The sequence below is a fragment of the Psammomys obesus genome, unplaced genomic scaffold (genome assembly GCF_907164565.1).
Source record: "Psammomys obesus unplaced genomic scaffold, mPsaObe1.curated_primary_1811, whole genome shotgun sequence".
Lineage (NCBI taxonomy): Eukaryota > Metazoa > Chordata > Mammalia > Rodentia > Muridae > Psammomys > Psammomys obesus.
In genome coordinates, this window is record NW_026596040.1 from 10077078 (window position 1) to 10097810 (window position 20733).

Consider the following 20733-nt stretch of genomic DNA (forward strand, 5'->3'; position numbering starts at 1 on the left):
ATAAATAAATAAATAAATAAATAAATAAATAAATAAATAAATAAATATTCCCAAGGACAGAAAAGTGAGATTAAAAGGCTTCTGCACACAAAGTTAAAAAAAAAAAAAATCTCCAGTGAGAAGACAGCCTTCAGAATTAGGAAACAAATATTTGCTAACTTCACCATTAATGGGATTAATATGCAGGGATTATAAGGAACAAAAACCATTGAACACCAACAGCCCCAGTCACTCAGTCAATAAATGGACTAATGATTTCAAGGGACACTTATCAAAAGTAGAAATCAAAATGGCCGATAGATACTTGGAAAGTGTTCAACATTCTTAGACATTAGACCAATGTAAATTAAAATGGCTTTGTGAATCTATCTTGTCTTAATCAGAATTGCTATTAGAAAAGCAGTTCAGTGTTCAAGTGGGTTCCATAGTAATGGGAAAAGGGACTGCCTCTGACATAAACTGATTGGCCTGCTCTTTGATCACCTCCCCCTGAGGGGGGAGCAGCCTTACCAGGCCACAGAAGATGACAATGCAGCCACTCCTGATGAGATCTGATAGACTAAGATCAGAAGAAAGGAGAGGGGAACCTCCCCTATCATTGGACTTGGGGAGGGGCTTGCATGAAGAAGGGGGAGGGAAGGTGGGATTAGGAGGGGAGGGGAGAGAGGCTTATGGAGGGATACAAAGTGAATGAAGTGTAATTAATAAAAGTTAAAAATAAATAAATATGCAAAAAAAGAAAAAGAAAAACACAAATGTTGAGAAGGTGGTTCAAAGGTGGTTGAAGAGGAACTCATATTTACTGCAGGGGGGCAGGAAACGTGTGCAGCCACTTTGACAATCAGTGCAGAGGTTCCTCTGAAAACTCTTGTACACCACTCATGCAAAGGCAAGGTCTCTAAGTCAGTGTAGCACTGAGATATTTGCACATCCACGTTAATTGCTGCAATATCAACATTTGGGATACAAATAAGGCAGATTTAGAAAGACAAATATCACATCATTTTTTCTTCTATCCAAATTCTAGGCTTAATATTATATATGGCCACATATATATGATACCTGTGTCCACAAGAGTGTGTGTGTGGGGGGGGGGTGGCGGTGATCAGAGGAGCTGAGAAGGAAAATACTGTAATGGAGGTCAAGTGCTAAGGAAGTAAGGGAGGACTATCAGGCAGAAGGAAAAGAACGAGCCAGAAGGATTTTAGAAGCTGAGGAAGGGCAGGATAGACAGGGAACAAAGAAAAACAAAGTGTCATTGCACACAGCTGTGAACACATGCTAACATTCATGTGTTAGCATTTTGCTGAGACGGTATCAGAGCTGTAGATTGTTTAGGATGGCACTGGCATTTGGACAATATTAATACTTCTAATCCAGAAACAAAGAATATCTTTCCATGGTTTCTGCCTTTTATAATTTCTTTCATTGGAAATTTATAGGGATATAAATTTTCACTTCCAAGCAGAATATCAAGCTTTAGAAAACTAAAACAGTACAAACACATAATCTTGCAATTTCACTACTAAGCACAGAGCAAAGGGGCTAAATCCTACCCAGGGATGCTTGCATCCTGGTGTCCATTGCGGTACTACTTGCATACTCTGTATCTGGTGCTCTTTGCTTTCTGAAGGTGTGGCAACATTAGCAAGAACGTAAACACAAGATGGAAACAGGAAAAAACAAATGACCTGGAAACTCATTGCCTCAGGGAAATAGTAGCATGTGCTATTCATATGCTACACACACACACACACATACGCACACACTCACACACTCACAGACTCACACACATACATGGACAATAAAATTAATACACCACAAATTAAAAAAAAAACATAAGCAATTAGGTCTTGTCATTTGAAGCAACCTAAACATGGACAGAAATCAGACTGCAGGATATACTTTTGATTATTTGAAGCGTCATAAGATAGCCGTTGAATAAGATGTATGAAATCTATAAACGAACAGAAAAAAAAAGAAATTTTCCATCCATTAAATTGATTATTATTTGAAAATATGTGAATGCTTATTACCATTTCTTTATTATTATATGTTGTACATATCTTATTAAATAACCACAGTACATCGCATAAGATGTATAAGCATTATGTCTGAGTTAAAAAACAATCTGGTGGTCAGGTACAGTTTAATTTACTTTAATCCAAGCATTCAGGAGGCAGAGCGTGATGGACCTCTGTGAGTCTGAGGCCAGTCTGGTTTACACTGCCACTTTCATGCCATTCAAGATGACATAGTTAAGACTGTCTCGATCGTTCTCATGACTTTGTCATTAGGAGAGAATTGTGTGGTTCAATCAATCTGTTATATCATATCATTCTACAAGTTCTGCCTGCTAGAATCATTCTTCTTTATCGTTACCATATCTTTACAACTCCATGATAAAGTATTCATTATTCTATTATGACTTAATTTAAGGAGCAATATTCACCCCAAAATGATGATGACCCCCCTCTAAAATATTTTAAAATAATGTCATAAATTATTTCAAATGTTTAAATTAGGGCTTCCTGGATGGTCATATGCCTCATTAGAGTAGAAAACAATTCAAGAAATTTTACACAAATACAATGTACCATTGTTTCTGGAAGTGTGGCAGAACTAAACAAGAATATTAAAACATAAAAACTAAGAAAAAAAGACCTGGAAAGTGGTGGGCCCAGAAGCATTATAGGTGCTAGCAGCAGGACTCAGGTCCCAACTGCAATCAATATTTCTCTTTCCATGGAAGTCAGTGGAGATGTACCTCTCCAAGACCAACATGAACATGTGTGTCCAAACCAGTTGCCTCTTCCAGAACTTCTCTGCTACTCCAAAGAGAAGGAAGGAAACATAATGTGGATACCTTTACCTGATCATGTGTTACAGCCCAAATTACTAGTTTCAACCTAAACAGGACCAGCTCATCTTGAGTTTTCAAGACTAATATTTTCCTCCAAACAATACGAACAGGTCAAGCCAGTATCAGACCAATTGTAGAAATGTAAGGAGCTACATGTTTGCATGCCGTATTGTGTAGTTTTATATTTGTTCTTTGCTATATTCTGTCTCAGCATTCCTAAGTAGATGCCACTTGAAAATTTAAAATAAGAAATAAAAGACAAAGGGGAAAATGTATATAACTGAAAAAATTATTTATTTCTATATAAGAGGATACACTTTGAATGAATGACTTTTCTTATTTTTAAAATTATAATTTCAAATTAGTAGTTTCTCCTGAGCTTTCTCACAATTATTGGTTTTGATTAACACATTCCTTTCTCTTCCCCACTCTTCCATTCCTTCTTAATGCTTTAACCCAAGTGTCCTCTCTATTACTTTCATTTTATCTATTATCCTCCCTTAACATAGTCCATCAAATTGCCACTTTCTAGTCCTCACTTCTAGGTGTGCACCAAGTTAACCACACAATAGTTTGAATCTAGAGTCCCCATTTCAGAAAGAATATATGGTCTTTGTCTTTCTGGGATTGAATTGTCTCACTCAGTAAATTTTTTCCAGTTCTGTCCATTTAACAGCAAATTTCATTTTTCTTTATAGGTGAGTACCATTCCTTCCATTATATACACGTGTCACATTTTTCTTACTATGCATGTGCTGAGGGATATCTAGTTTGATTCCATTTCTTAGTTTCTGAGAACAGAGCAGTACTGTATATGTTTATGCAAGCTTCTTTGTAGTAAGTCAGCAATTCTATTGAGACTGGATATATGTCTAGGATTTATATAGTTGTGTTATATGGTAGTTATATTTTTAATATTTTTTAGAAAGTTCTGGATTGATTTTCAAAGAGATCTTCTATCACCACACCTACTCCTTTGTGACCTCCTCAAGAGAGAATTATTTTTCCATTCTATAGAAACCATCATTCCCTGTGAAGATGTCACAGTAGATAGATTTCTCATATTTCATTATTTGAACCATAGCCATGCTCTGATGGGCAGCATTAACTGGATGTAGTGAGCTATCAAAACAATATAACAATGACAAGAAGCTGGAAAGCAGGGTAATTTAGAAGTCATATGGATAAGCTTCAGGGGGAGGAAAAATATGATGGAATTTCCTTGTATACGTGTATAAAAGTCTCCAAACTTTAAAAAGAGTTTTATATTATACTGCATAAAACCATTGCATTACATAGAGCAATTTGTAAAGCTCTCTATTGCATCATCTGTAGAAAATAGTGTGTTCTGCAAAAACAATGACCTATAAACTAGCCAAATTGTCAAATGTCTAAATGAGTTTGGGGACAAAAACACTTTTGAAAGAGTAACCAGCAATTTACAAGCTTTTATTCATAAAAATGCTGCAAGTTAATGTGGAAAGCCTTCATAACTGTTCACTTAAGCAAGCACCTATGGGCTATGAAAATGCAACGATTACATGATTTTAGATATTATACTTTTTGAAAGTAATGAACCATAAAGGATATAAAGTACCTTGTTGTAACTCTAACCAAGCAAGTAAAAGATTATATGAAAAAAAAAAAAAACACTTCATGTCTCTAAAGAAAGAAATAGAAGATTTCAGAAGATGAAAGGATCTCCCATGCTGATGGCTTGGCAGGATTAACATAGTAAAAAAACGGACATCTTACCAAAAACAATCTACAGATTCAATGCAAATTATCAAATTACCAACACAATTCTTTACGGATCTTGAAAGAAAAATTCCCAACTTCATATGGAATAACAAGAAACCCAGAATAACTAAAACAATACTCTACAATAAAAGATATTCTGGAGGTATCTCCATCCCTGATCTCAAGCTCTACTATAGAGCCAGAGTAAAAAAAACAAAAACAAAAACAAACAAACAAAAAAAACTACATGGTACTGTCATAGGAACTGACTGGTGGATCAATGGAATCAAATAGAAGACCCAGAAATAAACCCACACACCTATGGACACCAGATTATTGACAATGATGCCAAAACTATACAATGGAAAAATGATAGTATCTTTAACAAATGGTGCTGGTCTAACTGGATATCTACATGTAGAAAATGTAAATAGATCCATACTTATCACCCTGCACAAACCAAAATCCAAGTGGATCAGACTTAATATAAAAATGGACACACTAAATCTGTTAGAAGAAAATGTGGGGAAGAGCCTTGAACTCACTGGCACAGGAAACAGCTTCCTGAACAGAACACCAACAACACAGGCTCTAAGAGCAACAATCAATAAATGAGAACTAATGAAACTGAAAGCTTTCTATTATGCAAAGGACACTGTCATCAGAACAAAATGACATCATACAGACTGGGAAAGAATGTTCACCAACCTATATGTGACAAAGGGTTAATATCCAGAATATATAAAGAACTCAAGAGGTTAAACACTAACAAACCAAGTAATCTATTTAAAACATGGGGTACATAACTAAACAGAGAATTCTCAAGAAAGGAATATTGAATGGTAGAGAAACACAAAAAGAAATTCTCAACATCCTTAGTCAAGGACATGCAAATCAAACAACCCTCAGATTTCACCTTATAACCATCAGAATGGCTAAGATCAAATCCTCAGTGACAACACATGCTGGAGAGGATGTGGAGAAGGGGGTACCCTCCTCCATTGCGGGTGGGAATGTAAACTTGTACAACCACTTTGGAAATCAATCTGGCACTTTCTCAGACAATTAAGAAATAGTGCTACCTCAAGATCCAGCTATACCACTCCTAGGCGTATATCCAAATTATGCTCAAGTAAACAAAAAGAACGTTTGTTCAACCATGCTCATAGCAGCTTTATTTGTAATAGTCAGAATACGGAAAAAACCAAAATGTCCTTCAACTGAGGAATGGATACAGAAATTTTGGTTCATTTACACAATGGAACTACTCAGCAATTAAAAATATGAAAATCATTAAATTTGCAGGCAAATGGTGGGAACTAGAAAAGATCATCCTGAGTGAGGTTACCCAGAAGCAGAAAGACACACATTGTATATGCTCACTTATAAGTGGATATTAGCCATATGATACAGAATAATCATACTAAAATCTGTACACCTAAAGAAGCTAAGCAAGATGGAGGACCCTGGGTAAGATGTTCAAGCCTCATTCAGAAAGGCAAACAAGATAGACACCGGAAGAGGGAGAAAACAAGGAATAAGATAGGAGCCTACTATCTTCAGAGGGTTTCTGAAAGTCTCTACCCAGCAGGGTATTAAAGCAGATCCTGAGACTCATAGCCAAATTTTGGGCAGGGTGCAGCGAATCTTAGGAAAGAAGGGGGAGACAGAAAGACCTGGAGGGGACAGGAGAACCACAGAACCAAAATATTTGGGTATATGGATCTTTTCTGAGACTGATATTTAAACCAAGGATGAGATAACTTAGAACCCCTGGACAGAGTTAGCCCATGGAAGCACTATGTCCAAGTGGGCACCCTAGTGAGGGAAACAGGGATTGTGTCTGACACGACCTGATTGGCCTGCTCTTTGATCACCACCCCTGAGAGGGTGAAACAGCCTTACAAGGCCCCAGAGGAAGACAATGCAGCCAGTCCTGATGAGACCTGATAGGTTGGGGTCAGAGGGAAAAAGAGGAGGACCTCCCCTATCAGTGGACTTGGGAAGGGGCACGGGAGAAGAAGAGGGAAATAGGGCGGGATTGGGAGAGGATGAGGGAACAGGCTACATCTGGGACACAAGTGAATAAATTGTAATAAATAATATATATATATATATATATTAAAAACAACAAACAATTGCTAAAGTCAGTTAGTACAGGATATAGATTGACAGAGGGTCAACATGAAAAAATGCACAAGTGAATGTAGATAGATAAGAAAGCTGATGAGGTAAGAATGTTTCTAACTTTGAAGAAGAGAGTTTAATGAATCAGGAATAAGAGGTGGTCCAAAGAAAAAAGTGGGATGATTAACTGTTGGTATAATGTTCTTTTGAAATGTATACCCCTTACCCTTGTTCATTCAAATGCTGATTTCTCTCACCCCCTATCTAGTTCCAATCTGGATTGCATTGTGATGTTTATTCTAAGCATCACCTGTCTCAAGTTTGTGTAAACATGCCACCATTTGTTCTCCAATTTTTCAATTAAAACAACCAGTCACAATGTTGAGCCACAGAGATGATAGGGTGGGCATCCTGGTTCAGACTGGGAGGAGAGGAAGGAAGCAGGAAGAGTAGGAGGAAGAAGGGAGGAGCCAGAGTAGAGGAAGGAGTAGGAGGGTGAAGAAGAGGGAGGCTGGGAGAAGGTCTTAGAACCAAATGGAGAAATGAACCGAACTTAAAGATATCACTAAAAGCAAGTATAATGGGTAAAATTTGAATGGTAGGAAACTACATGGGCTTGGAGGTTTAGAATGGAGTAACTCTTGCCCAGCATTATGTTCTAGGTTAATTAAATAAATCCTAGTCTCTGTTTAGGATTAACTGCAGCTTTACTAAAAGATATATCAATAGTAAATATTAACTACCAAATACAACAATTAACTAAAATCATTGCCTGTCTGAGCATCTAGTTCTGCAACTGTTTGCTTTTTCTTCTGATGCTGAGTTGTTGATTCTGAGGCCTTTGGTATCCATGAAGATAAAATGATGAGTGTGAAATTTTTAAAATAATTGTACTTTAGAGAGAGTACACTAGACAAATTTTCAGTCCATAGACAGTGATTATAAACATTTGCAAACATATTTGGACTAACATATAGTTGCACATAAAAACTATCATGAAAATTCAAAGTTCATTGATTTGTACATCAAAATAGATCATACAGACAATTGTAAAGAACTGAAGGCCATAATTTTTTTTAATGTTCCAGGATAGTTCAAGGAGAAGTAAAGACTGCATTACCCAAAAAGCCTATTTTTAACTTATTTACATGAAGTCATCGACAAACAGTAAGAAATGAAAAATATTTTTTACCATTTTTCACTCAATATTTAGATATTTTTCTAGGGAACAGTTTTATGTGCTTTGATGGATTATTCTTCAAGCCTGGGCATTCCATATGAAGTTAAATTAAATATTGAGATTCTCCTAGATGACTCAGTGCTAGATTCAGCCTGTGGAGTTTAAGGGGTATAAAGATTCTTACTGAAAGACCTCAAAAACTGCATTTATTATAGTTGATATAGCCGTTGATGACTGATAATAATTATAAAGTTTTTCACTATACAATAATGGAGATCTTCTAAATAGGGATAAATTATCATTTGGCAATTCTACCCTGGTATTATGAAAATTTATACATTCTCCCTGGACTTATGGGTTTTATTGGAGACACAGTGGGTGCTGAGCCATTGTATGCCCTTATATTTAATGACATACAGTCTTTGGTTTCCCCAAATACTAAATGGAAGGGGTAATAAATGAATGATTTTTTACAGGTGGTTCTTGTGGGACTTCAGGTGGGGGTAAAAAAAAAGAGGATACAACAGAAAGGTGGAGCAGTCTAAATAGTTCAGACTTCTGTGCTGTGATGACAGTAGCATTCATGCAAGAAATTGTGTCCTGAAAGAGATCAGGAGATTCTGCCAATGCTACTAGGGCCTTGTCTCTGACTCTTTTCAATGCTAGAAATGAGTGATGAAGGCAATCTATTGTTAAATAAAAATAGCACAAATGAACTCAGCATAAACAGGGAAATCAGAGGCTATGAAATAAATGACAAGAATGTCTATCAGGAAGGATATGAGGAATAAGCAATGAGCAGGTGTCACCTGGCTCTTAAACTATATGTAGTATTAATAAGATATTTTTCAGTTTAATGAAATTTATATAAAATTTAAGTATTAAACTTTAAAAAAAAGAAAATAATGCAGTTGAACTAGAATTATTTGTGCCTCCCAAACTCAGTGCAAACATTTCCCTGATTTCCTTTTCTATCATGTCAAATTTTCATGCTTTTACCTCAGAAATAAATGCCTCTTATATGTTGATTACACTCGATGAGTTTTTTCTTAAATATTCTTAGTCTCTCAACACTTTTTTTCTCCTTTGCACATTTTATCTCTTCCATATAGCCAACATTTCTTTGAATTTGACTTTTAAAAATGAGCAACATTTTTTAACTTTCTTTCTTTATTTTTATTAATTACAGGTTATTCACTTTGTATTCCACTTATAGCTCTCTCCCTCCTCTCCACCCAGACTCACCCTCCATCCTTCTTCTCCAACCATGCCCCTCCCACAGTCCACTGATAGGAGATGTCTTTCGCCCCTTCCTTCTGATCCTAGTCTATCAGTTCTCATCAGGGTGGCTGTATTGTCCTCCTTTGTGACCTATTAATGCTGCTCTCTGATCAGGGGAAGGTAATCAAAGAGCCAGTCACTGAGTTCATGTCAGAGACAGTCCCTATTCCCATTGCTATGGAACCCACTTGGACACTGAACTGCCGAGAGCTACATCTGTTCAGGGGTTCTAGTTTATCTCCCTGAATGGTCCTTCATTGGAATATCAGTCTCAGAAAAGACTCCTGTTCCCAGATTTTTGGTTCTATTGCTCTCTTTGTGGAGCTCCTGTCCTCTCCAGGTCTTACTATCTCCCACTTCTTTGCTTAGATTCCCTGCACTCTGACCAAAGTTTGTCTATAAGTCTCAGCATCTGCTTTGATACCCTGCAGTGTAGAGCCTTTCAGAGACCCTCTGTGTTAGGCTCCTATCCTGTTCCCTGTTTCCTCCCTTTTCTGATGTCCATCCTCTTTACCTTTCTGAATGGGGACTGAACATTTTAGCAAGAGTACTCCTTCTTGATTAGCTTCTTTAGGTGTACAGATTTTACTATGTTTATCCTATATTATATGTCTCATATACACTTATGAGTGGGTATATACTCTGTGTATCTTTCTATTTCTGGGTTACCTCACTCAGGATGATCTTTTCCAGCTCCCAATATTGCCTGCAAATTTCATGATTTACTTGTTTTTAATTGCTGAGTAGTATTCCATTGTGTAGATTTACCACAATTTCTGTATCCATTCCTCAACTGAGGGGCATTGGGGTTGTTTACAGCTTCTGGCTATTTTAAGTAAAGCTGTCAAAAACATGGTTGAGCAAATGTCCTAGGTGTATGCTTGAGAATATTTTGGATATATTCCTAGGAATGGTATAGCTGGATCTTGAAGTAGCACTATTCCTAATTGTCTGGAAAAGTGCCAGATTGATTTCCATAGTGGTTGTACAAGTTTACATTCCCCCAAGCAATGGAGGAGGGTTCCTTTTCTCCACATCCTCTCCAACATGTGTTGTCACTGAGGATTTGATCTTAGCCATTCTGATGGCTATAAGGTGAAATCTGCATGTCTTTTTCATTTGCATTTCCCTGATGAGTAAGGACATTGAGCATTTCTTTAAGTGTTTCTCTGCCATTCAATATTCCTCTACTGAGAATTCTCTGTTTAGCTCTGTACCCCATTTTTTAATTGGATTACTTGTTTTGGTGCTTTTTAACTTCTTGAGTTCTTTATATATTCTGGATATTAGCACTCTGGCAGATATAGGGTTTGTGAAGATCCTTTCCCAGTCTGTAGGCTCTTGTTTTCTTCTGATGAGAATGTCCTTTCCTTTACAGAAACTTTTCAGTTTCATGAAGTCCCATTTATTGATTGTTGCTCTTAGAGCCTGTGTGGTTGGTATTCTGTACAGCAAGTTTTCTCCAATGCAGTGCTTTCAAGGCTCTTACCCACTTTTTCTGCTAACAGGATTAGTGTGCCTGGTTTTATATTGAGGTCTTTGATATACATTGTATGGTTTTGGCAACTTTGTCAAAAATCAGGTGTCCATAAGTGTGTAGGTTTGTTTTAGGATCTTCTATTTCATTCCATTGACACACCAGTCGGTTTCTATGACAGTACCATGAAGTTTTTAATATTGTTACTCTATAGTACAGCTTGAGATCAGGGATGGAGATACCTCCAGAAGATCTTTTATTGTAGAGGATTGTCTTAGCAATTCTGGGTTTCTTGTTATTCCATATGAAGTTGAGAAATTTTCTTTCAAGGTCTGTAGAGAATTTTGTTGGTAATTTGATGGGAATTGCATTAAATCTGTAGATTGCTTTTGGTAAGATGGGCATTTTTACTGTTAATCCTTCCAAGCCATGAGCATGGGAGATCTTTCCATCTTCTGATATCTTCTTCTAATTCTTTTTTCAGAGCCTGGGAATTTTTTTTTTTTTCATACAAGCCTTTGACTTGCTTGGTTAGAGTCACACCAAGGTACTTTATGTCTTCTGTGGCTATTGTGAAAGGTGTTTCCGTAAATTCTTACTCAGCCCTTTTGTCTTTTGTATACAGGAGGGCTACTGATTTTTTTTTTTTAGTTAATTTTGTATCCAGCCCCTTTCCTGAAGGTGTTTATCAGGTGTAGGAATTCCCTGGTAGAATTTTGGGGGTCACTGACGTACACTGACGTACATGAGCAAATAGTGATACTTTGACTTCTTCCTTTCCAATTTGCACCCCTTTGATCTTCTTTAATTTTCTTGTTGCTCTAGCAAGGACTTCAAGAACTTTGTTGAAGAGATATGGAGAGAGAGAGTAGCCTTGCTATGTCCCTGATTTCCGTGGGATTGATTTAAGTTTCTCTCTGTTTAGTTTGATGTTTGCTAAAGACTTAGTGTATGTTGCCTTTATTATGTTTAGGTATATGTCTTGTATCCCAGCTCTCTCCAAAACTTTAAACACGATTGGGTATTAGATTTTGTCAAATGCTTTTCAGCACTGAAGGAAATTATGTGTTTTTTTTTTCTTTCAGTTTGTTTATATGGTAGATCACATTGATGGATTTCCATATACTGAACCACCCCTGCATACCTGGGATGAAGCCTACTTGGTCATACTGGATGATATCTTTGATGTGTTCTTGTATTAGGTTTGCAAGTATTTTGTTGAGTATTTTTGCATCAATGTTCCTAAAGGAGTTTGGTAGTGTTTCTTTTGTTTCTATTTTATGGAATATTTTAAAGTCTGTTAGTGTTAGCTCTTCTTTAAAGGTCTGGTAGAATTTTGCGTTGAAACCATCTGGCCCTGGGCTTTTTTTGGATGGGAGACTTTTGATAATAGCCTCTATTTTCTTGGGGATATAGGACTATTTAATTGATTCAGCTTTGGTTCATGGAATCGACTAAGAAAATTGTCCATTTCATTTAGATTTTCATTTTCATTTAGATTATGGTGTATAGGTTTTTGAAGTAAGACCCATTGATTTGTTTGGATTTCCTTAGTGTCTGTTGTTATGTCTCCCTTTTTATTTCTGATTTTGTTGATTTGGATAGTGTCCCTCTACCTTTTAGTTAGTTTAGCTAAGGGTATGTCTATCTTGTTGATTTTCTCAAAGAGCTAGCCCTTGGTTTCATTGATTCTTTGAATTATTTTACTTGTTTCTAATTATTGATTTCAGCCCTGATTTTGATTATTTCCAGCCATCTGCTCCTCTTGGTGTGTCTGCTTATTTTTTTTTCTAGGGATTTTATTTGAGCCATTAAGTTACTTGAACGAGATGTTTTGAATTTTGTCTTGGAGGCACTTAGTGCTATGAACTTTCCTCGTAGCACTTCTTTCATTGTTTCCTATAATTTTGGGCACATTGTGTCTTCATTTTCATTGAATTCTAGGAAGACTTCAATTTCTTTCTATATTTCTTTCCTGACTCAGCCTTCATTGAGTAGCGAGTTGTTCATTTTCCATGTGTATGTAGGCTTTTCGCTATTTCTGTTACTGTTGAGGTCCAGCTTTATGGTGGTCAGATAGGATACAAGGAATTATTTCAATCTTCTTGTATGTGTTGAGGCTTGCTTTGTCACCAACTATATGGTCTATTTTGGAGAAGGTTCATGAGGTGCTGAGAAGAAGGTAAATTCTTTTGTGTTTGGGTGAAAGGTTCTGTAGATGTCTGTTAGGTCTATTTGATTCCTGACCTCTGTAAGAGACATTGTTTCTTTGTTTAATTTCTGTTTTGTTGACTTGTCTTTTGTTGAGAGTGGGGTGTTGAAGTCTTCCACTATTAATGTGTGGAGATCTATGTGTAGTTTAAGTTTCATTAATGTTTCTTTTACAAATGTGGGTGCCCTTGTATTTGGGGCATAGATGTTCAGGATTGTGATGTCTTCCTGGTGGAATTTTCCCTTGATGAGTATGAAGTGTCCTTCCCTATCTCTTTTGATTAATTTTGGTTGAAAGTCTATTTTACTAGATATTATAATGGTTACTCTTGCTTGCTTCTTGGGTCCATTTGCTTGGAAAAAAGTCTGCCAGCCCTTTACTCTCAGGTAATATCTATCTTTGTAAGTTAGGTGTTTTTATTGTATGCAACAGATTGTTGTGTCTTGTTTACACATCCATTCTGTTAGTCTGTGTCTTTTCATTGGAGAATTGAGTCCATTGATGTTGGGAGAGATTAATGACCAGTAAAGCCATTAGATCCTTTGATTTTGAAGTTGGCTGTAGTAGTATGTTTGTGTGCTTGGCTATTTTAGTTTTGCTTTAGTGAGGTTATTTATATCCTGTGTTTTCCTAAAAGTAGTTAGTTTTTTTGGGTTGTAGTTTTCCTTCTAGTATCTTCTGTAACACTGCATTTGTGGTGAGGTATTGTTGAATCTCTTGTTTTCTCCATCTATGAAGACTGAGAATTTTGCTGGGTATAGTAGCCTGGGATGACATCTGTGTTCTCTTAGGTTCTGCATTATATCTGTCCAGGCCCTTCTGGCTTTCATAGTCTCTGTTGAAAAGTCAGGTATGATTCTAATAGGTTTGCCATTACATGTTACTTAGCCTTTTTCCCTTGCAGCTTTTAGTATTTTTTCTTCGTTCTGTATACTTAGTGTTTTGATTATTATGTGGCAGGAGGATTTTCTTTTCTGGTCTAACTTATTAGGTGTTTTGTAGTCCTCTTGTATGCTTATAAGTCTCCCTTTTTAGTTGGCGAAATTTTCTTCTATGATTGTGTTGAAAATATTTTCTGGACGTTGGAGGAGGGAATCTTCTTTTTCCTCTATTCCTATTATTCTTAGGTTTTGTCTTTTCATGTTGTCTTGGATTTCTTGAACTGTCTGTGTCAGGAATCTTTTAGATTTATTATTTTCTTTGATGGATACATTGATTTCTTTCATTGTATCTTCCATACCTGATATTCTTTCTTCCATCTCTTGTAGTCTGTTGGCTATGCTTACTTCTGTAGTTCCTGTTTTCTTTCCTAAGTTCTTCCTCTCCATGTTTTCCTCTGTTTGTGTTTTCTTTAATTTTTCCAATTCTTTCTTCAGATGTTGAACCGTTCTTTTTAATTTCCTTCACCTGTCTGACTGTATTTTCCTGTTTTTCTTTCATTTCCTTAACCTGTTTGCTTAAACATTCCTGTTTCTTTTATTTCTTTCAGTGATGTAAGTATTTCCTCTTTAATGGCCACGCACTGTTTGGCTGCATCTTCCTGTATTTCTTTACAGATGGCCATAATCTGTTTGATTTTATCTTCTTCTAATTCTTTATGTATTTTTTTCCTACATTAACCTCTTCATTAACATAGATGTTAGGTCATCTTCTTGAATTTCACTTATGTTAGGGTGTCTAGGGCTACTTGCCCCTGGATAACTGGATTTTGGGGATGCCATATTGCTTTGCCTTTTGTTGGTTGTGCTTTTATACTGGCCTCTACCCATCTGGCTGTCTCAGATGTTGGCTGTTAATTTCTGGTGCCTGCTAGAATCTTAGGGTGGGGAGAATCCCCTTGGCAGGGATCTGAAGAAGGCCTGCTCAGCTTTTTGGGTATGGTCAACTGAATGGTGGTGCTTCTCAGGAATTGTCACAGTTCACCTCAGGCATATGGACCTGTGTGGTAACTGTGGTGTTCAGGGAGGCTCTCCTCTCATCAGGAGAAGTCCTGGAGATGGCTGCCCTGCTGCTGGGTTTCTTGCTCTGAATTTAGTGAGCTGCTGCTGCTGCTCTTAAGCTATATTTGCTGGGTACAGCCCTCTTGAAGAATCAGGAAGTACCAGGTTTCATCAGTTTAGGTAGGGATAAGTGGTAGCAACTTGAAGCAGTATCTGAGGGTTGCTCCAATGGCTATCAGGCTTCTGTAGGTCTGAGATTGGAGCTTTGTGCCCCAGTGCCCTAGCCATAATCAATAGCAGATGAGCAAGGCACTCACACACACAGTAGGAGGCCTCAGCCTGGAGCCTGCAGGAACCCAGAAACATTTCTGGAGCTGGGTGTCCTGAGGTTTGGACCTGACGTTTCCTTCACTGTGGGGTTTCCTTCTGACCGGGACACCCAGTCTTTAGTGTTTGGGGATCCACAATTCAATCTAGGATAGCGAGTAGAACACTCAGGCATAGGCGTGTGGCTCTCCTTGCTGGTGACTGGGTGCCTGAGTGCCTGCAGGAACCCTGGATCTTTTCCCAAGAACTTTTGGGGGGTCAGTGGAAGTGTGGGCTGAGTGCTCTGAGGTCAGACCTGCTGTTCTCTTCACTATGGGGTTTTCACCTGACAGAGAAACGCAGTCTCTGGTGCCCTGAGGCCCTCAGTTCTGTCTGGGATGGTGAATAGTGCGTGCAGGCAGGACTCTCTGCTGGTGGCTGGGCACCCCACTCTGGGCTGGCTGCTGGGGCCCGCCAGACCCCGGGTCCTTTTCCAGGGATTGTCTGGGTGACCAGAGGTTGGTTCCGATTGCTTCCTGCACTGTGGGGTTTTCTCTGGACTGGAAATGCCAGTGTCTGATGTTGTGGGGCCCACAGTTCAGTCTGGGACAGTGATGAGAACACACCGGCATGTGGCTCTGGGCTGGTGACCTAGTGCCCTGCAGGACCTTGAAACTCTTCCATGGTTTACCTGCTTGACCTGAAGCCGATTGAATCCCAGACTGTGGGGTTTCCTCTCACCTGGGAAACACAATCGCTGGTGTTTTAGGGTCCAGAGTTCCTTCCGCTGGTCCCTGTGTAGACCCTGCTGTGCTGCTGGTCAGAAAGAGTGTCCTCTCGGCACACCATCTTGGATCTCTCTCAATGAACAACTTTTTAAGTGTGAATTTCCTACTCTGAAAACATTTTTTGCTGTTTTCAGGAGAGGTTTGTTTTCTTTTCTTTTTTAAAAATAATTATAATTATTTACAATTTATTTGCTGGAGGACCTCCCATAGCAGCAGTGGACTTGGAAAAGGGCAAGGAGAAGCTGAGGGAGTGAGGGTGGGATTGGGAGGGAATGAGGAAGGGAGCTATGACTAGGATACAAAGTAAACAACCTGTGATTAATATAAAAATAAAGTAAAAATTAAAAAAGTTACTACTAAAAAAATAATAATTTATTTGCTTTGTATCCCAGTTGTAATCTCCTCCCTCATCTCTTCTCAGCCCTACTGTCCCTCCCTCTCCTTTCTTTATCCCTCTTTCCTAGTCCACTGAGAAGGGAAGTCCTCCTTCCCTACTGGCTGACCCTAGCCTAACAGGTCCCATCAGGGCTGCCTGGATTGTCTTCCTCCTTGGGCTGGCTAGGTCACCCCACCAGGGAGAAGTGATCAAGGAGCAGGCAACTGAGTTCATGTCAGAGACTGTCTCTTCTCCCCTTACTAGGGAACCCACATGGAGACTGACCTGTCTATGGGCTACATTTGAGCAGGAGGCTTGGTTTCTTATCTCTCATCTCTACACAACACAATCCTGCATATTAGACAAGGAGCTTTGGTGAACTGATGCTGTAATATTCTATTTTTTGGTGAGCCTGATTTCTGTAAATCATGGTAGAGAAGTGTCCACTTACTTTCAAAGGCTAAAGATAATAAAATGACACCCATCCATCTCACAAGCGCTCCTAGATTTTTTTTTTTTTTTTTTTTTTTTTTACAAGTGAATCTTCCATGGCTTATAATGAAAGCTGAGAGGGAATACATATGGGTGAATTCATTTGGTCATCCTAACATGCACTTAGAAAATAAGAATATTGCATCTTCCTGCTGGATAACAGCAACTTTCCACCATACTCTCAAAAGGCATTCATCTTTGTAACCTATCAGTGGTGTGCTATACACTAAAGTCAAAGCTCCAAAACGGAGGCTCATACACATTTCTCCTAACTAGCATTAATATAAGTAACAAGACTAAATGTTATTCATACATGTTGAATGCTCATATTATTAGTAGTTACTTAGAACCCTGTAGAAAGGTGTTTTTGACATTTAGCTTGATGTGCTTTCCATATTTTGTAGTTATTTTATGTTTTTTTTTTTCTGGAAAACATTTTTCTGGGAATCCTTTCATAGTTATTGAGCAATAAATGTTTTCTTTCTGCATAAATTAGATACTGAGAAATGTTTCTTGCCTATATATTTTTCTATATTAGTGACAAGACTTTAAATAAACCAAGAAGGTCTAAAATATGGATAACATTATCAAATGACTGATGCAGCCATCAAAATGAGTAGACGTCTCTGCATGTTCCTGTCATTCAAGGGCCTGCATGGGTTGGACCATGAGATGTTGTTAGGGTATTTTTCCTATCGTTTGCAGGGACTTTATTGAATTTCCAGAAAAGAAATAAATGGTACCAATTTTCCATCTTACCTACTTTCAAATAATTCTCCCAACTCACTGATGAGTTTGTTGTCACACTGTATGATGACAGGCATCACACAAAGGAGACTTTGTTATTCACACAGTGAAAACAAGAAAAAAATTTAAACCATCTTGAAATTGCTTCTAAGTTTAAATTAAGACAGTATCTGTAAAGAAATCTTGGCATTGGAAAATGTTGGCAGACTTCTCTTTTGCTCAGTGAAGCCAATATAGATCTTTCTATCCTCTTTAGAAAGAAAAAAATGAGTTAAATAATAAGCCATTAGTATAAATAGTTTAGAGATTGAGGAGGATCAATGTTTAACTCATATTTTAAAATATAACAGACAGAATGGGATTCCATGACTATTATAGCTTTAGTGTTTACTTCGTTTCTACTAGAGCATGATCTTCGATGCTCTTTTTAGTTTACATGCACACACACACACGCGTACACACACACACACACACACACACACGCACCCACACATCACATCATCATCATCATCATCATCATCATCATCATCATCATCATCATCCCTCCAAGATGCTACTTGTCTTAGTGGATGAGCCTTGGGTCTAGGTGTCCTTCCTGACTGTGAGCATTTTACTTCTTGGACATTCCTTGGGCTGGAACTCAGCAAACTTTGCATAATCCATACAAAAAAAATCACCTACAGGAACATATTTACATGTGCATAAAACTCCATATTTACATGTGCATAAAAATGGGTATATATATGTTTATTAATATTTATATTTACAAATATTTATTTTAAGAAATAAGAGTTTGTGAAGAGACCCAAACTTCAGTACACATGATTCTTTATAATTCAATAAGGAATATAAAATGGGGCCTGGAGGGATGGTTCAATGGTTCAGAGCACTGGCTCTTCTTATAAAAGTGCCAGGTTCAATTCCCATCACCCACAAGACAACTCACAACTGTCTACAACTCCAGTTCCGAAGGATTTAATACCCTTACTTAAGACATACATGAAGGCAAAACACCAGTGTGCATAAAATTTAAAAAGTTAAAATTAAATTAAAAAAAATTTTAAAACACATAAAGTTCAAGAGCTCTTATACTGCAGTAGTCATGAATATCTAAAACCTATCTGAATTTAGTAATAATTCCTCCCCATGAAGTACCTACCCCTAAGACCTGAGAAAGTGAGGTCATCTGGTGGAATATTGCAAAAATAAATATGTCATTTGGATAATGTAATTTCTTAGCAATCTGAGCTCTCACCTCCACATTTTCTCCCTTTTCTCTCTTCTCTCCACACCTGTACTATTTCTCCATTATGTATGGTGTGTGTGTTTTCTTTCAATGTAGACTTTTAATGGAATCACAAAATATGTTGGTTAAAATAATGCCATAAACCATACAAATACACAATATGGAGAAGTAATGCTAAATAATATTAGCTGTAAATTATGCAAAGCAAAATCACAGGAGAATGTGTCACTTCACCCCTGTTACTGCCAGCACAATCAAAATATGATGGCAAGAATGTGCAGACACTGACCTCTGGGTGCCATGGGATGCCAAACGGTTACGTTTTTGCAATATATCAGGTTCAAAATTAGTTTAAGCCCCCTCTGGTTCCCTCTTCCCTCTATTATTAATTCACCTTCATGTTGAGGATTTCAAAGTCATTACCACACTCTCAGTTTCACATACATAAATAATAACCCAGAGAAGTGTCATTTTCTTCAGATTTCCTTCTATATGTCACCTAACTTCGTTTTCTGTTTGTGCTTCTGGCACTTCTTTTTGACATTATTCTTAGGCAAATATTAGGTATTTTAAATTTCTTATTTATTAATGTCTCCTGGAAGTCACGTGTATTGGTTTATGGAGCTTACCCCACTGCGCTCTTCTGCCGTACCATCTTCCTCTAGCACAGCTTTTCTGTCACAGATTTTCAATGTTTCATTCCTTGTTTCTCTACTTACCAGTGTTTTCTAACTAGAGCCAGTATTGCCATGGACCAGGTTGTGCATAAGTATCTCTGTACAAGTTGGTTTGTATCCTCGGGATTTTTTTGTCAGTTAGGTTATTTGGTATTTTTTTTTCTTTTATTGAAAATGTATTTATTTTCTCATATGATATATCCTGATTATGGTTTCTTCTTCTATTCCTCCCCTCTTCCCCTTTCATCCAAGTCTACCCATTTTCTGTCTTTCATAAGAAAACAGCCAAGTTTCTCAGAGAAAATATAAATAAAATAAAGTAGAAAGCAGAATTCTGTGTTGAAAGATAAATGTGATTAAGTATTTTTTATGGTCATAAAAGCAGGTGAGCTGATGGGAGCAGTTGGGAGGGTGGGGAAGGTGGGCCCTGTACCTCACCTGGGCTGCACAGTAGTATCGACCCAGGTGGAGAGGGTGCGGGTGAGCCAGCCTCAAGGGAAAAGCACAGAAGAGCTGACCCTGCCGCTTGTCTGCTGTGAGGTGGCCTGGTGCAGGGTGAGGGTGATGGTTTCCCCCATCCCTTCTGGCTAGCTGTGGTAGTAGGGAGATTTGGCCGCCCACTAGGGCATGAAAGCTAGCCCTTCACTGGCTGCAGCTCTCCAGAGAGTGAGCAACAGGGTGAAGCTGGCCAGGATGAGGTACAGGTGAGCCAGCCCGGAGGAGTGAGAGTGGGAGAGCTCTAGTGGAGCAGGCTCTGGAGGCGCGGGTCTCAAGGGCACGATAGCAGGAGAGCTGCCCCGGCCCATGCTGATGGCCGCAGTAGGTGGCCTAGCCGGAGCAGTGCTTTAGAACTCCTCGTTGGTGCAGATGGGAAGCCCAGATCCCGCGCTCTGAGCTGGCCCACTCCAAAATCCATTATCATCTGCCAACGACTGGAGGAGCGGAAGGGCGAGCCTTGCTAACCAAAAGCTGCACAGTATCTATGATACAGGGCAGCAACAGGATAACTGGGAGGAGTCCCAGTGTCACAGAAACCAGAAGTCTCCAACCAGTAACTCATTACAATGAACATTTGCAAGAGAAGATGGTGGACAGAGAGACACAGTGAGGACACACTGTGACATACTATAGCTCCAAGATGAGATGTTTGTGTGTGTGTGTGTGTGTGTGTGTGTGTGTGTGTTATTTTGTTATTTTGCAGGGGAGGTTGCATGAGTGAAGGGCAGATATGAAGGGACAGGGAAATGAGTGGGATTGGGGTTCATGACGTGAAACTCAAAA